This window comes from Narcine bancroftii, chromosome 1 (assembly GCF_036971445.1).
Source record: "Narcine bancroftii isolate sNarBan1 chromosome 1, sNarBan1.hap1, whole genome shotgun sequence".
Lineage (NCBI taxonomy): Eukaryota > Metazoa > Chordata > Chondrichthyes > Torpediniformes > Narcinidae > Narcine > Narcine bancroftii.
In genome coordinates, this window is record NC_091469.1 from 444,164,430 (window position 1) to 444,188,428 (window position 23,999).

At 45.4% G+C, this 23,999-nt stretch overlaps 1 protein-coding gene and 1 long non-coding RNA gene across 5 annotated transcripts in view; one reads left to right on the forward strand and one right to left on the reverse strand.

Moving 5' to 3' along the window:
* Window positions 1-9,675: 9,675 nt before the first annotated feature.
* On the reverse strand, window positions 9,676-13,993 carry LOC138751748 (uncharacterized). Of its 2 annotated transcripts, none has more exons than XR_011350149.1 (3): window positions 13,893-13,993; window positions 11,774-11,891; window positions 9,676-10,408 (listed from the first exon to the last, which is right to left on the reverse strand). It is a non-coding gene; the product is annotated as an uncharacterized lncRNA (long non-coding RNA). The 2 variants fall into 2 exon arrangements; XR_011350148.1 differs by lacking the exon at window positions 13,893-13,993 and adding an exon at window positions 12,197-12,301.
* Window positions 12,427-23,999, forward strand: part of LOC138751745 (enhancer of polycomb homolog 1-like) — a 224,107-nt gene continuing 212,534 nt past the window's right edge. For 2 of the 3 annotated variants that reach the window (XM_069914450.1, XM_069914449.1), the window contains exon 1: window positions 12,427-12,627. The gene's annotated coding sequence lies outside the window, so the exon portion shown is untranslated. Of the gene's footprint in view, window positions 12,628-13,870; window positions 13,986-23,999 lie in introns of those variants that run through there. The other variant, XM_069914451.1, reaches the window with a different exon arrangement.

Below are 23,999 nucleotides of genomic sequence, written 5' to 3' on the forward strand. Positions count from 1 at the left end.
TCTGCCAGGCAGACTTCACTGAGAACGGCTATGTCGATGTCAAGTCTGAGGAGTTCATGTGCAATGAGGGCAGACCGACGTTCAGGTCGGTGGCTGTCAGCCTTGTCTAGCATGGTTCTGATGTTCCAGCATGCTAGCTTGAGTTTGTGAGCATCTTTGGAGGGGGGGGGGACCTGGAGGGGGGGGGGGACCTGGAGGGGGGGGGGGGACCTGGAGGGGGGGGGGGGACCTGGAGGGGGGGGGGGGACCTGGAGGGGGGGGGGGACCTGGAGGGGGGGGGGGACCTGGAGGGGGGGGGGGACCTGGAGGGGGGGGGGACCTGGAGGGGGGGGGGGACCTGGAGGGGGGGGGGGACCTGGAGGGGGGGGGGGACCTGGAGGGGGGGGGGACCTGGAGGGGGGGGGGGACCTGGAGGGGGGGGGGGACCTGGAGGGGGGGGGGGACCTGGAGGGGGGGGGGGACCTGGAGGGGGGGGGGGACCTGGAGGGGGGGGGGGACCTGGAGGGGGGGGGGACCTGGAGGGGGGGGGGACCTGGAGGGGGGGGGGACCTGGAGGGGGGGGGGACCTGGAGGGGGGGGGGGACCTGGAGGGGGGGGGGGACCTGGAGGGGGGGGGGGACCTGGAGGGGGGGGGGGACCTGGAGGGGGGGGGGGACCTGGAGGGGGGGGGGGGACCTGGAGGGGGGGGGGGGACCTGGAGGGGGGGGGGGACCTGGAGGGGGGGGGGGACCTGGAGGGGGGGGGGGACCTGGAGGGGGGGGGGGACCTGGAGGGGGGGGGGGACCTGGAGGGGGGGGGGACCTGGAGGGGGGGGGGACCTGGAGGGGGGAGGACCTGGAGGGGGGAGGACCTGGACGGGGAGGACCTGGACGGGGAGGACCTGGACGGGGAGGACCTGGACGGGGAGGACCTGGACGGGGAGGACCTGGACGGGGAGGACCTGGACGGGGAGGACCTGGACGGGGAGGACCTGGACGGGGAGGACCTGGACGGGGAGGACCTGGACGGGGAGGACCTGGACGGGGAGGACCTGGACGGGGAGGACCTGGACGGGGAGGACCTGGACGGGGAGGACCTGGACGGGGAGGACCTGGACGGGGAGGACCTGGACGGGGAGGACCTGGACGGGGAGGACCTGGACGGGGAGGACCTGGACGGGGAGGACCTGGACGGGGAGGACCTGGACGGGGAGGACCTGGACGGGGAGGACCTGTCCTCGGGCCTGGGCAAAGGAGCTTTTAGGTTGAGTGCAGTGCGCGCAGTACTGGCCCCACCCTTTACACCCATGGTTCGTGTGCCGTGGCCAAGCAAGCTGGGATGTGGCAGCGAGGTCCTTGCGTCGTAGGTTTTATATTGGAGTGGCCTTACCCGGGCTGTAGGGGTCTGCCTCCCCTCCTAGGCCGGTCCATACTGCCCGGAGCGGCGGCCCCGGCCCCGGTGCGGGCAGAGGGTAAGCGGTGGCGGCCCCGATCCGGGCAAGAGCTTAGGGGAGGCGGCGGCCCCGGCCTCGGTCGAGTCAGGCAGGCGGAGGCCCCGATCCGGGCACAGGGAAAGCTGCGGCGGCCTCGGCCCCGGTCCAGGCAGAGGGTAGGCGGTGGCGGCCCCGATCCGGGCAAGAGCTAAGGGGAGGCGGCGGCCCCGGCCTCGGTCGAGTCAGGCAGGCGGAGGCCCCAATCCGGGCAGAAAGGTGGAGGCGGCGGCCCCAGTCCGGGCAGAAAGGTGGAGGCGGCGGCCCTAGTCCGGGCACAGGGAAAGCTGCGGCGGCCTTGGCCCCGGTCCAGGCAGAGGGTAGGCGGCGGCGGCCCCGATCCAGGCAAGAGCAAAGGGGAGGCGGCGGCCCCGGCCTCAGAATGATGTGGGTCAAATAGAGCAAATGTGCCCTGCCCAGAATACCAACTTATTTGGCATCGTCAAATCGGTCCAAAGGGCCTGATCCATGTTTTATCACTGTGACTGAATATTTATCTTCTCCACTGTGTTGCTAAATCCAGAACTACTTTCAAATTCCAGTGATAAATAACTGAATTTTTTAAAATAATCCATCACATACCTCTTTCAAAGGAAATTGAAACAAAAGATAGGAATTGAAAAAAAAAAGAACAGGGCCTTGCTGGGACAGAGGTGGAGAGGATTAGTTCATGCCTTCATGTTCCTGGGAGTCCATATTTCAAAAGATCTCTACTGGAGTCAACAGATCGAGACAACTCTGGAGAAGGCAAACCAACACCTCTATTTTGTAAGGTGTGTGAGGAGGCTTAGAATGTTGTCAATACTCTATCAAACTTCTACAAGTGCGCTGTGAAAAGAAAACTGATGGGTTGCATCTTGGCCTGGTTTGGAAATACAAGTGTCCAGGAATGGAGACGACTGCATAAAATAGCAAACATAGCCAAATCCATCAAAAGCGCCAAACTTACATTTATTGGAGAAATTTAAATTCCTGAGAATCACCATCTCAGATGAACTTTCCTGGACCCAACATACCAATGCTATTGTCAATCAAGTATGTCAGTGTCTCTACTTCCTCGGAAGTTTGTGGAAGTTCGGTATGACATCGAAAACCTTGGCAAACCTCTACAGGTATGTAGTGGAAAGTGGGCATACAGCCTGGTATGGGGGTAGCAATAACTTTGAGCAGAAAGCCCTGCAAAAGTTAATGGACACAGCCAAATACATCACAGGCAAAACTCTCCCAACCATCGAGGAAATCTACATGGTACGCTGCCAAGGGAGAGCAGCAGCAATCATCAGGATCCACACCACCCAGAACATGCTCTATTCTCACTATTGGCATCAGGAAAGAGGTATCGCTGCCATAAGACTCGCACCACCAGGTTCAGGAACAGCTGCTACCCCTCCACCATCAGACTCCTAAACAACAAACTCAATGAGGAACTCATTTAAGGATTCTTACTTAGCACATTATTTATTACTAAATATGTAATTTTTTTTTGCATTTGCACATTAATTTCTTTCTTGTTTACATTTCTCGCTTTTGTATTTTTCTCTCGAGTGCAGTTCACATGACTGATAAGTAGAAATTCTGCCTGGCCCACAGGAAAATAATCTCAGGGTTGTATGAGATGCCATATATGTATTCTGACAATAAATTTGGACATTTGAACTTTGACTCAAGAAGGATGTAAAGGACTCCCATCACCCTAGTCACAACCTCTTCTCACTGCTACCTTATGATTAAAAGGTACAGAAGCCTAAAAACCAGGACCTCGAGGTTCAAGAACAGTTTCTTTCAAACAGCTATCTGGCTCTTGAACCTCCCCTTGTTACACTAATTACAGAAAGCTCTAACATCACAAAAGGATAGCAAAGGTGCATACATCAGGATGTTCTTTATCGACTACAGTTTGACATTCAACACCATTATTCCCTCAAAATTGATTAGCAAACTCTAAGACCTAGGACTTAACATCCCACAGTGTAATTGGATCCTGGATTTCCTCACCTCCAAACCACAATCAGTGAGGATTGGTAAGAACACCTCCTCCACAATCTCCATCAGTACCAGAGCACCATAGAGCTGCATTCTTAACTCGCTGCTCTACTTGCTATTCAACTATGACTGTATGGCTCGGTACAATAACACCACCATCTACAAATTCGCTGACCATACCACGCATGTGAGTTATATAAAAAGGGGTGATGAGTCGGCATACAGGAGGGAGATTGAAAAGATAGCTGAATGGGGCACCAACAACAACCTTGCACTCAATGTCACCAAAACCAAGGAGCGGATTATTGACTTCAGAAAGGGATCATACACCTCTGTACGATCATTAGGGGATCAGAGATGCAGAGGGTAAGAAAATTCAAGTTCTTGTGAGTCACTATCTCTGAGGATCTGTCTTGAACACAATACACAAATGGCATCATGAAGAAAGCACGTCAGCACCTCTACTTCCTCAAGAGTGTGCAGAAGTTTGGTATTGCAAACCCTGGCAAATTTCTACAGATGTGTGGTGGAAAGTGTGCTGACTGGCGGCATCATGGTCTTATATATGGCACACCAATACCCAATGAACATAGAGCCCTACAAAAATTTGTGCACACACCCCAGGACATCACAGGCAAAACCCTCCCCACTATTGAGTACATCTAGAGGGAACTCTGCTGCTGGAGAGCAGCAGTAATCATCAAGGATCCACACCATTCAGCACATGCTCTCTTCTCAGAGCTACCATCAAGAGGTATAGGTGGCACAAGACTCACCCTACCAGGTTCGGGAACAGCTAATTTATTTTATTCTCACTCTGAATTGCACAGTTTGTTTACAGTTTTTGTACTGTCAATAAGTAGTAATTCTAGATCCCACCGTTCTTGCAGCCAAAAAGTTTAAATATGATTGTATTCGATGATGATTTCCTTTTTCCTTCTTTTGTAGGTGGGGAAGGGAGGATGGAGGGTATTAGTAGTGAGGTTGGGGAGGTTGGGTTTTCTTAAATATAAATAACTAATCACATTAGCTTTGTGTCAATATATAGTAACTAATGTTGTGATTTTAAATTTTAAATAAAATATTTTTAAAAAAGTAGTAATTCTGCTTCACCCGCAGAAAAAAATAATCTCAGGATTTTATGTGATATAATGTATGTACTCTGACAATAAATCTGAAATCTAAATTTTAAATGACCAGGCCATTATCCTGTCAGTATGTCTCTTTGTTCAAAACTCGTGAGGATTTTGTACATTTGAGTAACATCATTTGTCAGTTTTGTAAACATCAAGGAATACAGACCCAAGGTGTTAAGCCTCTCTTGATAGGAAATCCCTCCCATCTCAGGGATTAGCCTGGTGAATTTCCTTTGGACTATCTCCAATACCACTACTATGTTTTATTAGTAATGGATCCAAAACTATGTTGCGTCACCAACAATTGTAACAAAACCTCCTTATTTTAAAACTCCAGTACCTTTGCAATATGTGGTTTACCTTCTTAACCACTTTTGGATCTACCTGTTAACTCTTTGTAATTCATGTATTCAGGCACCTAGATCCCTCTGAACCCAGTTCCCTCCAGACAGATAATGATCTGCCCTTTTATTCCTCTTACCGAAATGACCTCACACTTTCCCCACAATTAACTCCATTTGCTAGGATTTCTCCTACTCATTTAAACCATCTATCTCATGTTATAAAATCACAATATCTTGAAAAAAATTCTACATTTCTGCTATTCATCTTTTTCAACTGTATAAACTGAAAGTTGCAACCTATCCAGCTGTTAGGAAAACAAACATTGATTGAGTCAGCATTTTCCAGCTCTTTAGTTGTCAACTAAAATGTGGAGTTTGTAATGGTTACAAGTGCACACTTGCAGTAGGTCAAACCTTGAATCTTTTTGAAGAAATATTTTGGAAAGAGATTATAGGTAGACATCATCACAGATGCAGTCAGCTCCAATTCATCCACAGTATACAAATCGCCAAAACATATTTAATAATGTTTTCTTGAATGATATCCATGAAATGAATGGCTGTCATAGTACATAATGGTGGGCAGAAAGGGACATTTTAGTTCAAAAGAATTAGATTTATATGGTAGTGTTCATCCAAGAAATGGCTTTGAAAGTCAGTATTAGTTATTTCCATCTTTTAAATAATACAGGATGCACAATCTGATTTATTTCCTGTTTGATATTCAGATAGCCATCATGGTTAAAACTATCATCGTTTTAATTATTTCAACTAATGTTTTAATGGCCAAAACTTCGTAAGATTTTTTTTTCAAACGTAGACTTTATTCACAATAAATTATTTGCAATGAAAAAGCAAATCATTCAAATGCTTTTCTAATCCTAGGGTCATATCCATATAGTTCCACCAATGTCCACTGTTACACTGTGGCACCTTGTCCTGACTCTGTTCTTTGATGGTCTCAGCCCCTCAATGCCAGGTATCGGAATGACTCTTGCCAATTCCACCCCCACCCACACCTTTTCTCGCATGAGTTCGAAACTGCCATCCACATCATCAAATCGGATCCAAGGTAGACGAAATCGGGAAGGAAAACCAATGAAATGGATGAAGAGGCAGAACCAAAGGTGGGGGGGGGGGGGGGGGTTAGTTGCAAGGTGGGTCCGAGGCTTGTTAGCGCCCACCAGTCAGAACAGACCTGCACGTCCTTTCTAATGGTTTAATGTTCTGTCCAGAGCATCACATTAATCCTGAAGGTGAAAAGCAACGGTGCTCACCTTCTTGTGATTGAAAAATGAACACCGTCGAAATATACATGTGTTGATCACCGTTCTAGGCGTCCACGAAATGACCTTAGATTCCGTCCAGGAACTTGCAACTCGTTGGAGGGGGTGGGGGGGGGGGGGGCGGGAAGGGTGGCTGTCATCTCTGTTCGAGTCCCTGCGATCTTAGCCCTCGAAAGGCATTTCAGTCGAGACCCACGATCCCGAGGAGCATCAAGATGTGAATTTGCAAACATTCGAGTTAAAAGTAAGGTCTTCTGGGCTGTCGTGGTAGGTTGCCTGCACAGAGTCCTGAAAGTTTGGTTTAAATGTCGTGGCATCCTCTTTCTGTCCTATACCTACTAAAACCATTTCAAAAAAGGAAGAATTTTCGTTGCTGCTCATGGCAGCCGAGTGTGTGCGCCTTCCCAGCACGTCCGCCCCCAGCAAACGATGGCTTCAAAACAACCATCACTTCTGCAACACGATTCCCACTTGCTACGTATAAACACTGTGAGACAATTTAAACGCTAAGACATGTTGGATGCTCAGAGACAGCTTTCAGGGGCAACTAAACGGCAATTGATAAAAACAAGGAAGGGGATACGTCAATGGCAAAGAATGGATCAAGAGAGAACTGGGAGGACAAAAAAAAGCAAGCTGAGGCTATCCAAGGAGGCATGATGGTGCATTTTGCAGAACTGCTGCCTCACAGGTCCAGTGACCCAGGTTCGACCCTGAACTGCGTACTGTCAGTGTGGAGTTTGTGGGTTTCCCAAGGGCACTCCAGTGTCCACACAATGTCTAAAATAAGTACAGGCTGGTAGATTAATTAACTACTATAAATAGTCCCAAAAGGAGTGGTAGAACATCAATGGAACCACAGAGAGAATAAAATGAAATTAGAGCAGGATTAGAGTATTTAGGTCCTTAATGATTGGTGCAGGCTGATGGCTAAAGGGTCTGTTTCTGTGCTCTCTGACTGTGACAGGAGTGCGTACTGGGATCTCAAAGGATCGTATAAAATTTAGAAAAGGGAAATGAGTGAAGCAATAAAATGATTTGTGGAATGATAATATTTAAGTGAAGAGTCATCCCTCCTCCAAACAGATAATTGTCCATAAGGGGACAGTGGATAATTTACTGAACATTTTCCCCAGAGGCTTGGTAGACTGATTTGAAACCTGTTTGGATTTCACTCTAATAGCAAGGACATGTAAATTTCTGTCATTAAGTTTGCTATTAAAACTTAAGTCTTAGAACTGAGAACAAAAAGGAAACTGTAAAGGGACTTCAGAGGGATATAATTAAACTGACTGTGGGGATGGCAAATGAAATATAATGTGGAAAACTGTGAGCTCATTTGCTTTGGTGCATGAAATGGAAATGCAAATCATTTGTTGCATGGTGAATGATTGGGTGGTATTGATGGTTAAGGAGCCTATGTGTGGTTGTACATAAAGTGTAGGAGGAGCAAGTGCTTAGGAAGGAAAACAGTACATTGGTCTTTATCACAAGAGGATTTGATTATATAACTGTTATTACAATTGACGACACTACATTTAGAGCATCATGTACATCAGTAAACTTGAGGGACTGCCAGATGCTGGAAAACTGGAGCAACACAGTTAGGTGGTATGTGAGTGGGGAGAGAAAACGATTGAGAACTACTGCTCAAGACCCAATTGTTTCTGAGATATTTGCTTGAGAAAAATTGTCATCCTTTGGAGTGATGAAATTGTCCACATAATTTGTCAATTAGGTACGATTTAAACAGCGGTTTTCAAACTTTTTCTTTAATCACATGGCATAGGGATTACTTAAGGTGGTATGTGAGTGGAAAGAAAAAGTTTGAAATCTACTGGTATAAAGTCAACATTTCAGGCTAAAACTCTTCATCAGGAATGTGCAGCCAAGAAAGAATGTATTTGCCAGAGAAAGTGCAGTGTAGGTTTACTATACTGGTTACAGGGATAATGGATTGAGGAGATAGGTCTTATTCTCATTGACAGACAATTTCATTGAAATGTACAAACTTCAGGATAAAAGGGTGTCAGTTTAAAGCAGTGGTTTTAAAGTGAGTGGAAAGAAAAAGGTTTGAAAACCACTGTTTTCAATTATACCTAATTAACTCTTTATGTGCACAGTTTCATCACTCCAAAGGAAATGGGCCAATGACAATTTTTCTGAAGCAAATTATTTCAGTAACAATTAGGTCTAGAGCAGTAGTTCTCAACCTTTCTCCCCCACTCACATCCACCTTAAGTAATCCCTTACCAACCACTTATGGCATAGGGATTGCTTAAAGTAGAATGTGAGTTTAGGGGGCAGTTTGAAAACCACTGGTTTAAAACAGACAGAAAATATATTTAATCAGAGAGTCGTGAGTCTGTGGAACTTGTTGCCTCAGGTGGCTGTGGAAATGAGGTCGTTGGGTGTATTTAAGGCAGAGATTGATTAATCAGGGCATCAAAGGTTATGGGGAGAAAGCAAGGAAGTGGGGCTGAGTGGGAGGATGGATTAGCTCATGATTAGAATGGCAGAGCTGACTCCATGGATCAATGGGCCTACTTCTGCTCTTAGATCTTGTGAACTTCTTAAGACAGACAAGATGCATCTAGTGAACTAATCTTGTCTTTAGGGGACAAAGTTTTCTATTCTTATATGGCTTGGCTTATATGTGATCCCACACCAAAGAAATTTGGTTGGCTTTTAACTTCTGAAAAGTCAGTCAATAAGGATGTGCGATAAAACAGTGATTCACAAGTGACACTTACTATCTAATAAAAGATATTTGGTAAAAGGAATCTAGAAATATTAAGTGGTGGAATGAATTAATTAAAAAAAAGATATACAGCACTATAACAGGCTAATTCAGCCCAATGAGTCCATGTCGCCCATTTTACACCCCATTAACCTACACCCTGGTCTGTTTTTGAATCTTGAATTTAAGGGTTAGAAGTTTTCCATATTGTATAAAGGTATATGTGTTGAACTCCGAAGTAAAACCAATCATTTAGCACTTTCTACAGAAAAATCCTGAAAAATAATTATCTCCTACTTCACTTCTGAAACCAACTTTACCAGATTTATCCAAAATCAAATTTAACACAATAAATTTATCAATTTCAGAATATACTGTATATTGATACATTTATATGAGTACTATCTAATAAGATAGGAACTTGTTAATACAGGTACTGTATTACTTAATTAATTGTTCAACCAATAGTCAATGTAAATAATTTAGGTGGCAAAGCAGAAAAAAAAGAAAACTACTTCATGTATACTATACATCAAAACAGGTGTCCAAGGACATATGAAAGTGCAAAAAAGCTGGTGTGCCCTCCCTCCCTTATCTACCTATTACTTGCTGCCTGTGGGACTGCACTTCTTCCCCTACCCCTTCCCCCACTATTTTATTTGGGCACCTGCCTACAATTTGCACATATCTTGATGAAGGGCTCAAGCCCGAAACATTGGTAATGCATCTTTGCTATATAGGTGCAGAAGTAGGCCATTCAGACCTTCAAACCTACACCACCATTGAATACTAACATGGCAGATCAAGTGACCTTAGTATCTCTGTACCTTATTCCCATTTTCTCTCAATACCCCTTGATACCTTTACCCATAAGGGAAATATCCAACTTTTTGTTTTGAATACAAATTAACCACAAAGCCTTACTGTGGTAGGAAGTTCCATAAGTTCTCAGCTCACTGAGTTTCTCTTCATCACAGTCTAAATGGCTTACCCCTTATTAATATTCTGTGACCCCTTGACGTGGTCTTCCCCAATATCAGGAACATTTTTTTTTCCTTTTTTTCCTTTTATTTATTTAATTTTCAATCAACGTGAAGTTTCAAAACACAAAAAATGAAAGAAACATTACAGTCATGTACAGTAAAGTTCCAAAACCGAACTACATGTTGATATGCAATCAACACATTATCACAATACAAAATTCTGCACTATTGTTTATAAATACAAAATTACACACCATGCTGATCCTTAAAAGAGGAAAAAAAGAATGACCCCCCCATCCCCCAAAAGAAAAGCAAAAAAAAGAGATAATTCACCCATATAATGTGGCAAAATCAGGTTTTCCAACAGCATTAATTACATAAAGGTGAAACGTTACGTGATTCATCCAGAGCTTCCTTCCTTCCTTAAGGAATAAAGGTCTTGACTTAGACATCACTGGGATACTGGAGCTAATGGTATTGTAAACCAGAGGGGGGAAAATCATCAAAGATCAACTCCCATGTATCTTCAGTACAGGTTCCATATTCTTAAAAACACATTGTAACAATTTTTGAGGTTGTAAGTAATCATCTCCAGGGGATGCATTTCTGTCTTCCAGTGGGTCAGACTCATTTGGGAATTAGATTGTCAAGTAATGGCTATGCATTTCCTGGCTACCGCTAAAACAAGTTTAACAAATTTCAATTGATATTTCGACAGTTTCATTTTAAGTCTTATATCTGCTAAATTTCCCAATAAAAACAATTCTGGCACCTGAGGGTGTCAAATTCTGGTCATTTGTTCCAGGAGATTCTTCAAATCTTCCCAGAAGGATCTCACCTTAGGGCATGAAAGGACCCTATACCTTGACCACATTGAAAGCAGAAATTGGATCATTCGGATTTCAATTTATTTTTTGCAGAGTAAGGCACAGCTGATGTAAAAAAATTATATTGCACCAGCCTATACCTTACATTAATTGTATTGCTCATGGTGTCCCGACACAGGCCAGACAAGCAAAATGGATCAATTTCTCTACCCAAATCTGTTTCCCATCTCTCTCTCTTGACTTATCTAGCCCTTGTTTCGGGGTTTCTGCCTGAAAAGCAAGAAATAAATTTCTTTGTGATCCACTTTTGAATCAGAGTTTCTATTTCACTTACATTGTGGTAAGGTCAGTAGTGGACCTAATTTATCCCTTCAATAAGATCTTAACTGAAAATAGCAGAAAAAGGATGTATTTGTTCAAATGTCATAAATTGTCCCTGCTCAAAACAATCTTCAATAGATTTGATCCCACTCTGAGACCAAGTCTCTAGAATTTTATTATCCATTGTTAATGGAATTAATCTTAAGAGATTGTAAGAGATAACCTGTTAGAATGCTCACAGAAGAACCCTCCTCACCCTATGAGATACAATGTGAAAAATTAACCAAAAGGCTAATCTGCCTCAAGAGCTCTTGATTATCAAGAAATCTGTATTGAACTCAATGACAGCCATGACTCGAGGGACTTTTGGGGGTAAAAACCCCCAAGTGACAAAATTGCTCACAGCAGTTGTTTTTTTTTGGTGGTGACTAGTGGCCACCTCACTCCTTGGCCAGGAGCAACATGCTGTCAGACCACTAAGGGCAAATTTCACGATACTGCACCCTTCCCTCCACCCTCAATTATTTCTTTTGGAGGTTGAACGTGAATTTCAAAATTAATGCCTGGTTTCATCGCCCATTCTTAAATGTTTATTTGCAACACTGTGCATGCAGAAAACAACAGAACCATTTAGATTTTTTAAAAAAAACCAAAGTTTCCCGAGCTCACGACTTCAAAGACTTACCCTGGGGGTGGGGGGATTGCCACTGCCTTCTGGACAGCTCGCTCCACACACTCACCACCCTCTTTGTAACGCAGTTAAATCTAAACTGCCCCTTCAATCTCCTCCCTCGACGCTTTTTCTGATAAGACATTTAAAGCGAAAGATGAGAGAAACATCATGAGACGGGAGAAACCTCGCTTGGAAATCACCCCCACCCCCCGCCAAAAAATGTGGCGTTTTGTTTTAGTGTGTGGGAGGAAAAGAAAGACTTTTAAAAAATCCCTGTGAATATTGTTACATCATAGAGTAGACGGATCACGGGAGGGTGTGGCTAAAGGGCAGATTAAGACAAAAGCAGATCGGTTCAACACGGAGCTGGGGGTGGGGGGGGGGGGCGATCGAAAGCGGCAACCTCCCCTTCCAGGAGAGAGCGGGAGGATTTACCCATTTTGGTTTTCAACCTCAACTTCTGCCATTGAAAGTGAGCTCATCGGCCATGAGCTCTCCACAGGTGATTGGTGACACTCCCCGACCAATCACAACGCGCCTATTAGCCATTGCAAAGTTGTTAACCCCAAGTCTTCTGTGGTTGTGTTTTAATCTTGGTGATGGCACACGGCAGATTCCCCCCGCCCCCACTACCACCAACCTCCCTCCCTCCTCACACTCACCCCCCCCCCCTCCTCCCCCCACCATCTCTTGGACAGAGAGCTGTGGTGCCAGGTGGGAAGAGCAACGTTTGCAAACAGCGATCGGGTGTCTTGTTTGATACTGTAAAATAGATTGGGCTTGGATGGCATCTGCTGTTTCTAAAGCCTATCTTCTGACCATCGTTCCGGACAGGGCTTGTCAACATCCTCCCTGGATGCAGATGGGTGAGTTTCCCCCCCCCTCCCCTCTCCTTAAAATATCCCTATTGAATTCATAGATTTGAAGCTATGTTGAAATATTGTTTTAATGCAACTTAGACCATTTCTTCAGGAGGTTTGTGGTGGGGCGAAAAAATATATAAATTAATAGCAAGAGAAAGATGACGAGTGTATTCCCTTTGCTTTGGTCTCGATTCCGCCCATGCTGTCGCGTCAATCGGGCGAAAGAGAGATATTTTTAAAAGAAAGGAGAAAATGCATATTTCTTGAAGAAAAAAAATGTTTTATGCTAAACCCCTCCCGAGACAGGAAAAATATCGATAGTTTCCAAAATAACTTTATTGGATCGAGTTGGGACTTTCCCCCCCCCCCCCCCCCCTCTCCTTGCCCATTCTTCAGATAGGGGTAAGCAGAGAAAATGAGACACCGATGTCTGCGATCAAAAGGCACGGATTCTAAAGAATAGGGAAAGGATTAAATCTCCAAGACGGTGAATGACAAATGTGAGCCGCGTTCCCACTAGACACACTGTAACTCTTTAATCATGGGTGAGATTGGAAGTCCAGAGATGTTGGCGGCTGCCTTTGGCTTGAGAGGGGGAGGGGTGGGAAATGACATATTAACTCGCTTTATATTAAGTTACGGCTGGACTCATGGTCGCTGCTCCTCTTTTGCAAATTCACGTTGCATGTTCCGCGCCATTGGTGCCTGCTCTGGAAAGCCGGGGAGGGGGGGAATACTGTCGCTGATCCCCCTTTTCCTGGGGGTGGGGTTAGGAGTTTCGTCGGTTTAATTGGCTATTAACACATGTAAAAGTTGGGCGTATTTTCGGATGCATTCGAGTTTTTATTTTTTTTTGCACACGGTGAAAGATTTAACGCCGCTCGGATTATTTGCATTGACTCGTGTTGGTGGCGCTGTTTTTAGAGCTCATTTGGGGGGGGGAGACTTTGAATCCAACGTCGATTTGAGCAAATTGAAGGGGAGAGAGGGAATGGACGCCCCCCCCCCCCGCCCGATGTGGGGGGTTGTGGACGCCCCCCACCCTGCCTCGCCATCACTGAACCCATTTTTTGTGTGTAAAGGATATCTTGCCCTCATCCTTGGTGGGGCCCCTGGCTTCAAACGCACTGGCTGCTCTCGCAGGGGGCGGGGATCTGATAAATTGTATCCAGCGACACCACTTTCATTTTTTTTTAATTGAGAATCCGGATGGTCGCGTCCCTCCCCTTCCCGAAAACTCTCCTTTGCCGCGATTCTTCGCACAATACCTTGTAACTTATTGCAAGCTCGCTGAGTTTGAGATTTGGATAAAGACCAAACGTGAAGGTTGCCGGCGATGGATTTCTTGCTGCAGGAATCAGGTGCCATCTCCCCACCCCCAAGTTTGGGTTTCGTAATATGAAAAGTGACGGTGGCGTTAAATGGTGAAAAATAAATGTGCCCCCCCCCCCCACGACGTGGAGTTCGCGTGTGTGTGGGTTTCTCTCCCCCCCCCCCAGAATTTTCTGCCTGAATTGTATCATTTTAAAAGTGGAGTTTTTGAGGAGTTAAAGGCGGCTGTTTTAATTTCACCCACAGTAGGTGACAGGCAGGCAGTTGAATGTGTTTCTCGAAAGGGAAATCCCCAACCTGATTTAAAATAAAACCATATTATCCGGAGCGTTGTACTCCAGAACCATCCTACACCAGAATCACGCTGGGTGACTGAGGCCATTGTTGTGCCTTGCAAGAGCAGTGATTATGCAGACATATTTGCTGTATTCTGTGCTATCAACATGACCGGTTATTAGTTGAATTCTATCCATCTCGAAGATCCTTATCAGAAATGTGCCAGGGCAACTGAAGTGCGACGGGCTCCTGTCCGCCCCTGCAGAAATCAGATACAATATTTTTTTCCTCTCGAAGAACAAACGGGTCCAGTTCCATTTTGTAAATCTAATGATATCAGAAATCTGACTGCATTCAGTTGAATCTTTTCACCCAGCTGTTCATTATCCGCAATGATCATTGGATGCCAGTGGCTATCGGAGTAGGTTTTCATTTTTGTTCAAGAAGAAATTCAGATTTGCTCTCAAACCACCCAGAACTCGAATCAGTTTGCTGCAGCAAATGAGGTTGTCTCCCACTCACTTCAAACATGGTGCATACTTCTGGCATTTTCAACCCACCCTTTTGGTGGGGGAAGGGAAGAAATGCGTTTAGGCAATCAATGGAGAACCACCTAACTGTTGGTCTGTGCATGTCTACACGCAGATATGACTGCATTCACAACCTCTTTATCCTTGGAGACTCTGGAAATGTTGGTTGGATTTGTATGCAATTTAAAATGGGAGGGGAGAGCGTACATTTACTGTACCATCAAGTTTTGCTTGACAGTACAACTTTCTGCCAGTAAAAATTTAGCATGGAATCACCATTGCCACTGTTTTTATTTTAAAAGGGAAAGCGAAAATATTTTCAATGGGAGGCATACCCTGTCATATACCCTCTATAGGAATTTCTTAATGTACACTCTTCTGATCTAATATCTGAATTCATGGCCAAAGGAATGGAGTATTCAACTTCTAAAACCTTCTGTTCCATTCAACTTCATTGCAGTAAAGGTAGAATCATTAAGTTTGAAGAGAGAAACTTATAAAGAAATGATCTATCATGAGAGCTCCATTGTACCAACATTTGCAGGATTTTGGCTGATGGAAAGATCCAGATTTCTCTTCCGTACATTTAAAAAATTATATTTTTTTTATATTGAAAGGTCTAGTTTTAGGATGGTCATTTTAAGTTCATCTAAGAAGAAAAAAAGTTATTCTATATCTACCATATTAATCATTTTTTAATTTTTAAATATTTTTTATCTAATCAGCCTTTGTAATTTAAATATGTAAAAATATTGGTATTTCCAAGTAAACTATTCAAACCCTTCATTGTATAATTGAAAATTTCCTCCATGTATGTTGAAATTAATTTTGGCATCTTACATATCTGCATTAATCACATCATACCTGTGGAGCAAGGACAGATGATAAAGAAACTGAAAGCTGAGAAGATGGGTACAGTTGAATATTCCCCTGAGATTGGAAGGTAATACTGGTTAAATAAATAATTGGAATGCCAAGGTGGATGAAAGCATAGGTGGTTGAGAGGGGATCCTGATGAGCTACATAAAATCATGAGATGAGATGAATAATGACAGTCTGTTTTTAAGAGTAGGAAAATCTAAGATGAGAGTGCACAACTATCAGTTGAGAAAAGTGGAGTTTAGAAGGGATGTGAGGAGATAGTTTGTGACTCAGAAGGTAGTGTGCATATGGAACAAATGCCAGACAAAGTGGTAGAGGCAGGATTGTTAGCGTCCTTTAAGAAACACAGATAAAAACATAGATGGGAGAGGATTAAAGGTGTATAGGCCTAACATGGACAAGTGGGACGAAAGAAGGAGGGTACGTTGTTCGGCATAGACCACCTTGGCTGTGGACCTATTTCCCTGCTACAAGGCTCTTTGACTCTATACATAAGGAAATGTTTCATATTTGAAGGTTTCCTTTGTTTAAAGAAAATAAGAACAAATCTTGTGTCCACCATTTTATTTCTCCACTTTTATCACAGGGCTCTTAATTAAGATCAACTGCTTAGGCACTGCAGATGCTTGTACTTAAAACAAAAGGCTGTGGTGGTACACCATTGGGCAGGCGAACCGGCCCCGCTTGTCACACACGTGGTGGGGCAGCCGGCCAAAATGGCGCCGTCGGGAGTTTCTTCCAGACCTCGGCACTGGGCTCAGAAACCCGCGCTGGGGGACCCACGTGACGCCCCAGTTACATTGGGGCCCCCCCAGCGCGGTTCTCAGCCAGGTCCGGGGCTGGGAGTATAAGACCAGCCAGGCAGCCTGCAATAAATCAGTTTTTGCACACTGAACTCAACCCGTCTGGTCATGTGATCCTTCAGTTAGCAGTGTAGCCATTGCTACAATTGGTGACCCCGACAGGTTTAAACGTCTTTGAACCCAACATGAATGACCCTTCGGTCAACGCTATAGCCATCAAGCTTCCTGACTTCTGGGTTCAGGAGTCGGAGACCTGGTTCAGCCACGCAGAGGCTCAGTTTCACCTCCGCCAGATTTAATCGGATTCGACCAAGTTTTACCAAGTGGTCACCGCCCTGGACCAGGCCACCGCCAAACAAGTGCTGCACCTCATTCAGCACCCACACGCGGAAGATAAGTGTGGGACCATCAAGCAGGCGCTCACCGGCTCCCTCGGCCTCTCCAGACATCACCGTGCCGCTCGGATGTTGCGCCTCGACACCTTGGGGGACAGAACTCCAATCGAGTTGATGGACTTGGTGCTCTCGCTCATGGGCGATCACACCAACTGCCCACTCTTTGGGTGCATCTTCCTCAACCATCTGCCTGAAGATATCCGGCTGTTACTGTCCCGGGAGAGCTTCGTGGACCCTAGGAAGGTCGTTCAAAAGGCTCAGGAGCTATGGCTCGAATGATTCCCAGAGGGCTCAGCAGTCCAGCAGGTTACGAGTCACGGGCATGACCACGCCAAGCCTTCCTCTAGTGCTGCGGTGGAACACCTGGCCCCTGCAGGGGCCTTAAAGAGCACAGCCAGAAGCAAGTCATCCACTTCAGGTCTCTGCTTCTTCCACGAGTGCTGGGGAGCCAAGGCTCGGAAGTGTCGTCACCCCTGCTCGTTCCAGGGAAACAAGCAGGCCGGCCGCTGTTAATGGCTGCGGTGGCTGGCCAAGAACACAGCCTTCTCTACCTGCGGGATTCAGTCAGCAGCTGACGCTTCCTCATCGACACTGGGGCCCAGATCAGTGTCATCCCAGCCACAACCATTGGGTCCCAGAACCGGCCTCGAGGACCTTCCCTCCGTGCAGCCAATTTGATGGGGATCCGAGCATATGGAGACAAGACCGTCCACTTCCAGATCGGCCAGCGGAAGTTCTCGTTGAGGTTCACCATTTCGTCCCTTCCAACCACCATCCTGGGTGTCAACTTGCTCCTCGCCCACGGCCTCCTGGTGGACATTCGAGGTAGGCCGCCTTAACTATCCTATCAACCTGCACAGCAACCTTGATAGACATATGGATTTGGATCCCAAGGTCCCTCTGTTCATCCCCACTGTTAAGTGACTGACAGTTAAACCTATTCAAAGCCTTCTTGTTTGTTCTTCCAAAATGCATCACCTTACACTTATTTGGAATGAAATTTATCTGCCACTTTTCCACCCAGCTCGTCATCCTGTCTCTATCCTTTTGTAACCTACGCCAACCTTCAGCACCATCCACAACTCCTCCAACCTTTGTATCATCCACAATCTTACTGACCCATCCTTCCGCCCCTTCATTTAGTTAATTTTTAAAAATCACAAAGAGCAGGGATCCAAGAACAGATCCCTGCAAAACTCCGCTTGTTACTGTCCTCTAGGCAGAATACTTTCCATCCACTGCTACTCTCTGCTTTCTTTCTGCAAGCCAATTTTTAATCCACACAGCCAAGGTTCCATGGATCCCATGCCTCCTGACTTTCTGAATGAGTTTCTCATGGAGGACCTTGTCAAATGCCTACTAAAATCCATATAGACTACTTCTGCCACCCTAGTCTCGTCAATTTATTTTGTTATCTCCTTAAAAAAAACTCAGTTAGGCTCGTGAGGCATGACCCATCCCTCACAAAGTCATGCTGACTCTCCTTGAGTAGACTGTATTTCTCCAAATACTCATAGATCCTATCCTTAAGAATCCTTTTCAATAGTTTGTACACCACTGACATAAGACTCACTGGAATATAATTCCCAGGAATCTCCCCATTACCTTTTTAAAAATAGGGATCACATTTGACATTCTCCAATTCTCTGACACCTTCTCTGTTGCCAAAGAGGACTCAAAGATCATAACCACTGCCCCAGCTATCTCTTCCCTCACTTCCCACAGTGATCCAGGGTATATCGCATCATGGCCCAGAGACTTACTAATCTTAATGTTTTTAAGAAGATCCAACACTTCCTCTTCCTTAATCTCAATCTTGACCAGCACATAAGCCTGTTCTATTCTCACCCTAATCTAGGTCCTTTTCTCTTCTGAATACTGAAGTATTAATTTAGAAACTCTCCAACCTACTCCACCACCTGGCACATGTTGCCTCCTTTATTTTTTAGTGGATCCACCTTCATTTTTGTCATCCTTCTGTACTTCACATACCTAATCCAATGCCAGGGCTTTCTTATGCCCCCTTTGAGCTCCTCTAAGTTCCTTCTTGGCTCCCATATACCTCACATGACCCCTTCCTGTTTCCTGCTTCCTTCTTCCTCTTGACTAGCTGCCTCACCTGTTTAGTCAACCACAGTTCCCCTTTCCTACCATCTTTTCCTTGTCCCATTGGGACAAACCTATCCTGAACCCTACACAAGTGATCCCTAAACTTCCTCTACATTATTTCTGTGCTTTCTCCCTTGTTTCCAATTTACTGTCCCTAGTTCCTTCCTCATCCAATCATAATTAGCCCTTCCCCAATTAAACACTTTCCCATTTTGTCTGCTTTTATCCTTATCCATAGCCATGCTAAAGCTCAGGGAGTTGTGGCCACTCTTGTGGTGTAACACTATTGGTGAAACATCAAGCAGGCCGATGACATCATGGGGCAGGACCTTTGCATCTTGGAGAGAGAGGCTCAGGACTAGCAGGAAAAGCCTGCGCACGTAGATATTCACTAAGTGTATGGGAAAATAAAGCAAGCTACAAACGCGACTCCAGGCTCAAGGTCATTTTTATAATGAGCGTGTCTGAACCCAACATGACATGGTGTCAGAAGTGGAGCTTTGAGTCGCAGAGAGAAGGACTGGCTGCAAAAGAATAAAAGTGAAAGAGGTGAGCTAAGATGGAGGACGGTCCTGAACATGTAGAGGCACTCCGATTGGGAGCAGCGGCTCCTCCAACGGCGACTTTCATGCTAAAACCTCAAGAACTCTTCACCTTCTCAAAGCCATAGGAGTGGGAGAAGTGGATAAGAAAATTAGAGTGCTTCAGACTGGCAAGTAATTTAAATAATTCCTCTGAAGCTAACCAGGTGAATATGCTGGTATACTGTATGGGGTCGAGACTGAGGACGTGCTTCAAGGCCTTGATTTAACGGGCATGAAGCGGCAGCAGTACGGAGAGGGTTTGATTATTATTTTGTCCCTAAGAAGTATGTAATTTATGAACGGGTGAAATTTAGCAAGAGAGAGCAGTAGCCCGCAGAAACAGTAGATGTGTTCATTACAGCCCCGTATTCACTGGCAGAGAACTGCGAATATGGGGATCTGCACGATGAACTTGTACATGACAGACTAGTAGTGGGTCTAAAGAATTCGTCACTGTCGGAGAGGATGCAACATGACAGTGACCTCACCCTCATGAAAGCCGTCACAATGGCTAGACAGTCAGAGGCGATAAAGCAGCAGCAAATGTGTACAAGCAAACTGGAAGTAGACGCAGTGCAACTTGAGAGGAAGACAGGAGAAGTTTAAAGGGAAAGGGCAGATGCCAGGACAACAAAAAGTTAAAACAATGATGCAAAGCAAAGTAGAGCGCAAGACATGCCCCAGGTGCGGAAAACTACCATTCCACCCAGCGTTTCCACGGCCACCCAGGAGTGTAGAATGCCACAACTGTGGAAAACGAGGACACTATGGAAAAGTCTGTAGGTCAACCCGCATGGTGAATGAGATAGCAGAGGATGTGGACAGATTGTTCATTGGAGGAATCGCATCAGGTGAGGAGCCCTCGATAGCAGACATTAACGCAGGCAGCAAAGTGACTCTCAAAATTGACACAGAGGCGGAGAAAGTGTTTAAAAGAATTATACTCAGAAACGGAAAGCTAGGAAAAACACAGAAGCCACTCTGTGGTCCAGGAGGAGTGAAATTGATGGTCCTGGGATCAGCAAAAGAAATGCTTTTATACAGAGAGAGGAGCACCACAGAAGTGTTTGTTGGTGAGAGACTGACAGGCAGTGTTGTTGTTGAGACTCCAGCTAGTGGCCAGATTGGACGCCCTAGACTAGGAGATGGCCAGGAAGGCATACCCCAAAATTTGTGGTGGACATGGGCTAGTACAGAAGCCATATGTCATTAAATTCAAGCCTGATGTGAAACCATTTTCACTAAAAGTACCTCGAAGAGTCCCATTGCCGCTCATGGGCAAAGTGAAAAGAGAGCTTGAAAGAATGGAGAAGCTTGGAGTTATCAGTTGCATAGAGGAGCCTATAGAATGGTGTTCCGGCATGCTGGTAGCACCAAAAGGAAAAAAAAAATAAAGAAGATGTTTGCATTTGTGTGGACTTGACACCCTTGAATGGACCAGTGTGCAGAAAAATGTTTATATTTCCTTTGGTGGCATGCTCACTGGTGCACAATATTTTACCAAAATGGACATGAACATGGGATTTTGGAAAATTCTTTTGTCCAAATAATCAACTCTCTACACAAGATTTATCATACCATTTGGGCGTTACTACTTCAACCGCCTACCCTTTGGTATCTCCTCTGCCCCTGAACATTTCCAGAACAGAATGGTGACCGAGGTTACTGCAGGCCTGGAAGGAGTTGTCTGCCACATATCCTCATTTGGGGGACCATGAAGGATGAACAAGATGCAAGGGTCCATGCAGTCCTTGAATGAACAGAAAGGGCAGGGGCCACTCTCAATATGGCGAAGTGTGAGTTTGGAAGGAGGCAGGTGAAATTTCTGGGGTACATCATCTCAACAGAAGGCATGATATCAGACCCAGACAAGACAAGAACTGTGCAGAACATGAAGGAACCGACAATCATTAGTGAGCTCAGAAGCTTCCTCGGTATGGTGAACCCACTAGGGAAGTTCATACCAAACCTGGCTGAAAAGGACAAACCACTGAGAAATCTGTTGTCCAAGAAAAACCAGTGGAGCTGGGTCATGAGCAACAGAGTACATTTAGTAACCACAAGCGTGAGCTATCATCCACACCAGTACTTCAGTTGTATGATCCAAATATGCAACTGAAAATATCAGCTGACGCTTCATCATATGGACTGGGAGCAGTATTACTACCGAAGGATGGAGACAATTGGTCACCAGTCGCTTATGGTTCCAGATCGCTAACAGAAACAGAGCAACAGTAGGTGCAGCTGGGAAAAGAGGCATTGGGACTGACTTGGGCTTGTGAATGATCAAGAATTTTATTTTTGGACTGCAGTTGGAGTTGGAGATGGACCACAAACAACATGAGTCTGCTAGGTGGGCAAGTGCTGGATTCGCTGCTGCCACGGATACAGAGGTTCAGGAATAAACTGATGAGATACTTGTACATGATCTCACATACACCTGGGAAGAACCTCACAACTGGGGATACACTCTCTCGCTCCCCACTACAAGATGGAACCACGAGTGCTGACAAAGACCTCATGGAGGACACCAATGTAGAGATGGTGATGGAAAACTTCCCAGCAAGTGACAGATACCTGACAGAGCTCTGAGAGTAACTATGCCCTGACAGTGTGTGCACACAGGTCATGAAATATTGCATTAGAGGCTGGCCAGAGAGATACCAGTTACAAAGACTAGTCAAACACTACTGGCAAGAGAGGGGAGACCTGAGTGTGCACAGTGGACTACTCCTGCATGATACGAGATTAGTTACTTCGGCTAACTTGTGGAACAAGGTACTTGAGAAAATATATGAGAGCCACCAGGGGGGATGTAAAGTGCCAGGAACGTGGCAATCAAACAGTGTGATGGCCAGGTCTGAGTAATCAAATAAACAAGATTGTCTTGAGGTGCAGAGAGTGCATCTAGGAAAGAACAAGCGTAAGAGAACCGCTGATGCCGAGTAAATTCCCTGACAGGCCATGGCAAAAACTTAGCGCAGATTTATTCACTCTTGGAGAGAACACATACTTATTAGTGGTGGATTATTTCTCTAGATTCTTAGAAATAACACAACTCAGCCTGACACGAACTACCTATGTAATTGTTCATTCAAAATTGATGTTTACACAGCATGGCATTCCAGAGATGTTAGTAAGTGACAACGGTCCACAATTCTCTGGACAAAACATGAAAGCCTTCGCAGTGGATTTCTGGTTCGACATGTACAGAGTCAGACCGCTGAGCAATGGCTACAGTCCAGCCCACTTGCTAATGGGACGACGCCTTCACACGACTTTAGCAACCCTTCCAGAGAGGTTGCAACGAGAAATACCAGACCTGCTACAACTCCAGAATGAGGAGAGGGAGAAGATGTGTAAGAATGCGAAGTGGTATAACGAGAGACATAGAACGAGTGACCTGGAAAAGCTGGCACCAGGAGATGTGGATCTCCAATGCAAGACAGCAAGATACAGTAACTTCCATGCACCACAGCCCATGGTCGTACATGGTTAGCGGACCACAAGGGACACTGAGATGGAATTGCCAACATCTCATTCCTGTACCAGAGTTTCCAGGTGAAAATGAACAAGAGCACGGGCCGGAAATAACACTCCTGCAAAGGCAGGTCCAGAGACTCTGCCGACTGAAACACAGAGTTCGCCTGGCATAATAAGAACAAGGTCAGGACGAGAAATAAAGATTCTGCAGAGACTGAATCTGTAGAGACTGTAAAACACCCAGAGTCAAAAAAGGTTTGTATTTTGTAAATGTTGTATGTGTATTTGTATCAGGCGAAGCCACAGAAAAGGGGCTTTGAACGCAAAGTATGGGGGATATGGTGTAACATGATTGGTAGGACATCGAGCAGGCTGATGACGTCACGGGACGGAACTTCCACATCTTGCAGAGAGAGAGGATCAGGACTAGTAGGGAAAAGCCTACACATGTAGATATTAACTAAGTGTAGGGTAAAATAAAGCAAGCTACAAACACGACTCCAGGCTCAGTCATTTTTATAACGAGCATGTTTGAACCCAACACAGCAACTCTCACCAAAATGCTCACCCTCCAAGCGGTCCGCCACCTGACCAGGTTCATTACCTAGAATTAGATCCAGTATGGCCTCTCCTCCTATCAGCAAGTTCACATACTGTGTCTGGAATCCTTCTTGAACACACCTGACAAATTCAGCTCCATCTATCCCCCTTGAAGTCGATATCGGGGAAGTTGAAATCACCCATAACTACAACCCTGTATTTCCTGCACCATTCCAAAATCTGCCTTTTTATCTGCTCCTAACCTAGTACAGTGATTGCTCCCTTCCTATTTCTGACTTCCACACTCATCGACTCAATGGACATTCTCTCTGAAGTGTCCTCCCTTTCTATAGCTGTAATACTATCCCTGACCAGTAATGCTACTCCTTCCACCCCTCCCCCCCCACAACTCCAATCCTATTCCTTTTAAAACACTTAAAC